This window comes from Mesoplodon bidens (assembly GCF_964165515.1).
Source record: "Mesoplodon bidens genome assembly, contig: HAP1_SCAFFOLD_152, whole genome shotgun sequence".
In the NCBI taxonomy this organism is placed as follows: Eukaryota; Metazoa; Chordata; class Mammalia; order Artiodactyla; family Ziphiidae; genus Mesoplodon; species Mesoplodon bidens.
The window spans coordinates 62,519-69,845 of record NW_027672569.1 but is presented as its reverse complement, the minus strand read 5'-3'; positions in this window follow the sequence as shown (position 1 = coordinate 69,845).

Genomic DNA, 7,327 nt, shown 5'->3' with positions numbered 1-7,327 from the left:
AGATGGAGAGCTAGTAAGAAAGAGATCTGAACAACTGGATAAGCAGACCTTACCTAATAGATATATAGAGAATACTGCACCCACAACTGCAGATCACAAATTCTTCTCCAATCTACATGGAATGTTTATGAAAATGCTGGGCATATAACAAGTCTCAACAAATTCAACTGCTCTAAATCATACAGAGTACATTCTCAGACAGTGATGCAATTAAGATAGAAAACAAGAAAAAAACTAAGAAAATATCTACATATTTGAAAATTCTTTCTTTCTTTCTTTCTTTTTTTTTTTGTTTGCGGTATGCGGGCCTCTCACTGTTGGGGCCTCTCCCCTTGCGGAACACAGGCTCCGGACGCCCAGGCTCAGCGGCCATGACTCATTGGCCCAGCCGCTCCGTGGCATGTGGGATCTTCCCGAACCGGGGCACGAACCCGTGCCCCCTGCATCGGCAGGCGGACGTTCAACCACTGCGCCATCAGGGAAGCCCAAGAGGTGGTTCTTATGTAGTCATTAAGAACAATGAGTTTGGGAATTCCCTGGCAGTCCAGTGGTTAGAACTGTGGCGCTTTCACTGCTGAGGCCCGGGTTCAGCCCCTGTTTGGGGAACTAAGATCCCGCAAGCTGCTCGCAGCGGGCCAAAAAAAACAACAACGAGGCAATGAGATCAATCCGTAAGTACAGACATGGAAAGATGAGTACAGTACATTAGGGAAAAAAACAACATGCAGATCAATATGAGTAATATCCCAATTAGGTTAAATATCAAAATAAAGCAAAACAGAAAACCTGAATGTGTTTATATATGTATAGGAAAATCTGGAAGGCTGCAAACTGATTGTTAATAATGGAGTTACCTTTCATAGTGTTGGATTATCACTTTTTTTTTTCTCATGGTACGCGGGCCTCTCACTGTTGTGGCCTCTCCCGTTGTGGAGCACAGGCTCCAGACGCGCAGGCTCAGCGGCCATGGCTCACGGGCGCAGCCGCTCCGTGGCATGTGGGATCTTCCCAGACCTGGGCACGAACCCGTGTCCCCTACATTGGCAGGCAGACTCTCAACCACTGCGCCCCCAGGGAAGCCCAGATTATCACTTTTTAAATTACGTACTTCTTTGTATTTTTTTTTGTCAAAGACATGTATTACTTATATAATTTTTAAATTTTGTTTATTTATTTAATTTATTTTTTGCTGTGTTGTGTCTTCGCTGCTGGGCGCGGGCTTTCTCTAGTTGCAGCAAGCGGGAGCTACTCTTCGTTGCGGTGCGTGAACTTCTCATTGAGGTGGCTTCTCTTGGTGCGGAGCACGGACTCTAGGCACATAGGCTTCAGTCGTTGTGGCACGTGGGCTCAGTAGTTGTGGCGCACGGGCTTAGTTGCTCCGCGGCAAGCGGGATCTTCCTGGTGAAGAGCTCGAACACGTGTCCCCTGCATTGGCAGGTGGATTCTTAACCATTGCGCCACCAGGGAAGTCCGTATAATTTTTTTAAATAGGTAAAAAACATGAATAACAAAAGCAGCACTGTAGCATTAGAATTGACTTGAACAGTTAGAGGTGCTTAAATACAATTTTGTTACTTTCCTTTTATTTTTGTGACCTTAAGCTTAAAGTATGTTATTGAAATGCCATGTAGATGAAGATTTTTCAAATATATGAAAACGTAATAGGATTTCCATAACCAGTTTTTCCATATTTTAATTTTTCTTTTTATTTCCTTTTCTTTTTATTTCTTTTTAATTTTTTTCCCATATTTTAATTTTGTATGAAGTTATTTTTAAGTACAATTCCATTTTCTACAATAATCAAGGATATAACTCCATTGGTCCAAAAGTAAATAGGTGAAGATTAGTATTTTCCACTTATAGGCAGGATATCTAATTTATTTTACTGTGACCTCAAGTTTTAAAAAAATACCAAAAGAAGCGAAGATTGATTAGAGATCTGGCAATAACAACTCCCAATTAGGGCTTCCCTGGTGGCGCAGTGGTTGAGAGTCTGCCTGCCGATGCAGGGGACATGGGTTCATTCCCCGGTCCAGGAAGATCCCACATGCCGCAGATCGGTAGGCCCGTGAGCCATGCCCGCTGAGCCTGTGCGTCCAGAGCCTGTGCTCCACAACGGGAGAGGCCACAACAGTGAGAGGCCCTCGTACCGGAAAAAAAACAAAAAACCATCTTAGGAATTTCCCGGTGCTCCAGTGGTTAGGACTCCATGCTCCCACTGCTGCAGGCCTGGGTTCAATCCCTGGTCAGGGAACTAAGATCCCACAAGCCACACAGTGCAGCCAAAAAATTAAATATTAAAAAAAAAGTTAAAAAAAATCCATCTTGCTGGAATATTTTCAGAATTCAAATTATGACAACTATTGTGATTTGATTTCCATTTTAGAAAGTTAGCTCTTTAAATCAACTCACAGTGTAGAGTGAATCAGAAAGGGAGGAGATTAAGGAGACCAGTTAAGAGGTCGTAGTTTTAGTTAAGAATGAAAACTACCTGAACTAGGATAGCAGCATTAAAAAATAAGGATGGTGCAGATTCAAAAGTTGTGGGCAGTGTGAGTTGAGGGAAGGGGAGAAGTTAAGGCAGAGGACACGGAGGAGCAGTCCCTGGGGGCAGCTGCCACTTAAATGGGATCCTCTGCACGGGTTTTGTCTGCAGGTTGGTTTGTGCCCAGGCCCCAGTGTAACCAGACCGGTTGGTCACAAGTACCCCAGTATCTACTGCCTTGGAGCCTGTATTCATCTGCCCAGGCTGCCGTAACAAAATACCACAGGCTGGGTGGCTTAAACAACACACACTCACTTCTCACAGTTCTGGAGGCTGAGAACTCCAAGATCAAGGTGCCGGCAGACTGGGTTGCTGGTGAAGGCCCTCTTCCTGGCTTGCAATGACTGCCTTCTTACTGTGTCCTCACATGACAGAAAGAGACTGGGAGTTCCCTGGTGGCCTAGTGGTTAGGATTCCCGGCTTTCACTACCGTGGCCCGGGTTCAGTCCCTGGTTGGGGAACTGAGATCCTGCAAGCCTCACGGTGTGGCAAAAAAGAAAAAAAAGAGAGAGAGACTGATATCTCTCTCTCTGTTCTTATAAAGCCACTAATTCCATCTGGAGGGGCCCACCCTTATGACCTTATCTAACCCTAATTACCTCTCAAAAGCCCATTCTCCAAATATAGTCACATTGGAAGTTGAGCTTCAAGGTATGAATGGGGGAGGGGGACATGAGTCCATAGCACAATGTAAAGTCCATGGAAGGAATGGGCCTCTTTACCGAGTGTGTGTGTGTGTGTGTGTGTGTGTGTATTAGATTGGATTTTTTGCCTTTTGTCTGCTATCTTCTTTCCTTCTTCCTTCCTTTATAACTGTAGTACAACTGTTTTAGTTTTGGGCATTCAGTTTGGCAATATTTAGTAAATTTTCAGCTGTGGCCCAGCTATTTCACTTCTCTGAGTGTCCATGTAAAGGAAAAACATACTCCTGTGTGTTTCCTCTTCTCTCAGTATTCTACTACAATGCTGATTCACATGTTTAAAATTAATTAATTAATTAATTAATTTTTATTTATTTTATTTTTGGCTGCGTTGGGTCTTCGTTAGCTATGCGCTGGCTTTCTTTAGTTGTGGTGAGCAGGGGTTACTCTTCATTGTGGTGCACAGACTTCTCCTTGCAGTGGCTTCTCTTGTTGTGGAGCATGGCTCTAGGTGCGCAGGCCTCAGTAATTGAGGCATGCGAGCACAGTAGTTGTGGTGCACTGGCTTAGTTGCTTCATGGCATGTGGGATCTTCCCAGAACCGGACTCAAACCTGTGTCCCCTACATTGGCAGGCAGTTTTTTTTTTTTTTAGAAGCAATTAGTGTATTTATTCTGGAAAAAAGAGCACTTAGATTAGAAAGCATTTGTCCTATCAAAGCCAACGCCTCTATTCATTTAGGAACTGGAGCTTATCCTCTTTTAATTAAACCCCAGCAATTCTTCATTTTCCATTCTGTATTGTCCTAGTTTGGGTTGTTATAGGAAAAATACCATAGACTGGGTGGCTTAAACAACAGAAATTTGTTTCTCACAGTCTGAAAGCTGGAAGTCCAAGATCAAGGTGATGGCAGCCTCATTTCTTGGTGAGAGCACTTCTCCCGGTTTGCAGATAGATGCCTTCTTGCTGTATCTCACATGGTGAAGAGACATTATTTCTCTCGACTCTCTTATTGTAAGGGCATTAATCCCATTCATGAGGGCTGGCAGGCAGTTTTTTATTTATTTTATTTTTATTTATTTATTTATTTATTTATTTATTTATTTTTTGCGGTACGCAGCCCTCTCACTGTTATGGCCTCTCCCGTCGCGGAGCACAGGCTCTGGACGTGCAGGCTCAGCGGCCATGGCTCACGGGCCCAGCCACTCTGCGGTATGTGGGATCTTCCCGGACCGGGGCAGGAACCCGTGTCCCCTGCATAGGCAGGTGGACTCCCAACCACTGCGCCACCAGGGAAGCCCTGGCAGGCGGTTTTTAACCACTGTGCCACCAGGGAAGATCCTGATTCACTTTTTTCCCCCAATGCACATATTATTTATTTATTTATTTATTTATTTATTTATTTATTTATTTATTTTTGGCTGCATTGGATCTTTGTTGCTGCATGCGGCTCTCTCTAGTTGTGGTGAGCAGGGGCTACTCTTCATTGCAGTGCGCAGGCTTCTCACTGCAGTCGCTTCTCTTCTTGCAGAGCACGGGCTCCAGGAATGCGGGCTTCAGTAGTTGTGGCACACGGGCTCTGTAGTTGCGGCTTACGGGCTCTAGAGCACAGGCTCAGTAGTTGTGGCATGCTGGCTTAGTTGCTCCACGGCATGTGGGATCTTCCCAGACCAGGTTTCAAACTCAGGTCCCCTGCATTGGCAGGCAGATTCTTAACCACTGGGCCACCAGGGAAGTCCCTCCTGATTCACTTTTGACACTAGCTGTGTGTGGGTTTTCCACACATCAGGCAGGAATTGTTAAATAAATTATAGTGAATCTATACTATGAACTGGTATTCAGCCAAAACTAAAGTAGAGCTGTATCCAATGAGGTGCAAATATATCTAGGACCACATCGTTTACCAAAAAAAAAAGCAAGTTCCTATATATAATGTAGAGTCTGGATTCATTTCTTTATTTTATTTGTTTAATATTTCTTTATTTATTTGGTTGCACTGGGTCTTAGTTTCTGCCAGCAGGCTCCTTAGTTATGGCTCACTGGCTCCTTAGTTGTGGCATGTGAACTTTTCGTTGTGGCTGTAGAAAGAGAATCAGTAGGCGTTTGCATCTGCCCTGGGGTGCACCGAGGTTGCGAGCCCAGGTGACTGATGGGGGTGCCGGGCGTGGGCTGAGGGACAGGCGGTGTTTGTATAAGATCCATCAAGCTGGAACTAACCCTCCATCCAAGAGGAGAAGCCCAGCAGGTACCGGGGCCTCCGCTGGTTCTGTGTTCTCTCCCTTCAGAAGAAGAGCTATTTGTCCGCGTACCACAAAAAAAAAAAAGGAGAGCTATTAGTAATCCTGGGGAAACCTGGGGTGTTCCCGTGTCACAGCTACTGGGTGACCAGTGTCACCTGAGCTGCGGTCTTTGTGTGGCTCCAGCAGCTGCTGGGCCTCGGGCAGGATGTGCTGGCACCTCCCCCCGGGAGACAGCCAGTCCGGGTCCGGGGTGCACAGGAGTGATGAGAGGAGAGACCAGCCCTCCCTCTGCATGTCGCCTCCTGCCGCCCTTCCCAGATCCCCTTTCCTCCTCCTCGAACGGGTGCCCTGCCCTGTCTCCTCCCCTCTAACATGTTTGACTGGCGCTTACTTCTTTCCCACCCAGGAATGTGGCATCACCCCAGAAAGTGAGAACCTGACCTTGTCACCGAAAGGAGCTATTGACCAGTCGTCCTGCACGGGGACGCCTCTCTCCTCCACAATTTCCTCCCCAGAAAGTACATGATGGTGGGTGGGAACAACTGCAGGTCCTTCCCCATCAGCCGAGTCCATAGTGCTTCTAATATTTCCTCCCGGATGGACTAGGGAGCAGCACTTTAATACCTAAGCGGCAGACAAAATAGGCCCCAGCTTGAGAGGAAGTGAGACTCGCTCCCTTGCAATGAGAGGGCGGTCTAGCAGCTGAGCTGGGGGAGAAGCAGGTATCTCACTCCCAGTCCTGCTGTCATAAGTGTTTCTTTAACATTATGACAGGGAAAAGCAAATCCCTCATCCCTGAGGTTGAGTTTGGATTTCTAAAACATAAAGGAGCCAAACCTTGGAAAACCTTCCATCTAAACCCTATTTGGTGAGGGCAAGGCTAGGCCGCTGGTGTCCTAACTGCCCGGGTGCAGCGAGAGAGCTCTGCTCCCAGTGCACTCACAGCAGCCGGGCCTGACCTCCATGTCTTTCCTCCAATTCCTGTCTCAAAAGACGCTGCCAGCAGCAGTCTGGCCCAGTCGGTCATGTCCATGGTGTCCTCCCAGATCACCACCGACACCGCCTAATCCATGTCCGGCTCCTACATCGCCCCTGGCACAGAAGAGGACGGGGAGGCTGTCCCCTGCCCCCGGGCTGCCAGCAGGACCCCCTCAGAAGAAGGAGACGTAAGAGAGGAGCATAGGATCACCCTCGCCGCTCTGCTCTGCTCTGTACTCGAGTCCCAAGGAGCTCAGTCCAGGGCCTGCCAGGGAGATCGGCAAAGCACCCCAGTGCTCGGGAGGGGAGCCCTGGAACACAGGGCACCGTGTCGTTGAATCACAGACTCCCTCAGATGTGATCTTCCATGTGGCACCACTTCTGTCCTGAGGACTTGGTTTGGTTTGCTGCCAGGCGAGCTGGGTAGGAGAGCCGGTGGCATCTGCACCTTGACTTTTGTTGCTCCTTTGCAGGTGACGCCAGCGGCGTCTCCAGAAGGCACCTTTGCGGGCCTCGCTGCCACCGCCGAAGAGCAGGATGCAGAGGTAAGAGCAAGGTGGACGCTGGTGCCCCTCCCCGGTCAGAGGGACTGCCGACACTGGCAGAGGAGGCAAATAGGATGGGGGCTGTTCTGGAAGAAGCCTTCCACGGTTGTGCACTTGGATCTGTTAGAGGCAGGGTGCAGGCACAGGGACTGTCCAGATAGCAGAGGGCGCTGGTCTCAGCGTAATAGGCGTGGAGTGAGTTCCAGATGGAAGTCTTCCAGGCCAGACACTTGAGAGGGTGTTTGTCCTCCAATTCACTTAGTATTTACCTGGCACAGGCATCTCACATCTTCCTGGCACTGGGGGACACAAAGACCGAGTGACATGGCTTTTGCCTGCCCACGCCCCCAATCCACCCATCCCACCCATCCCGGAGCT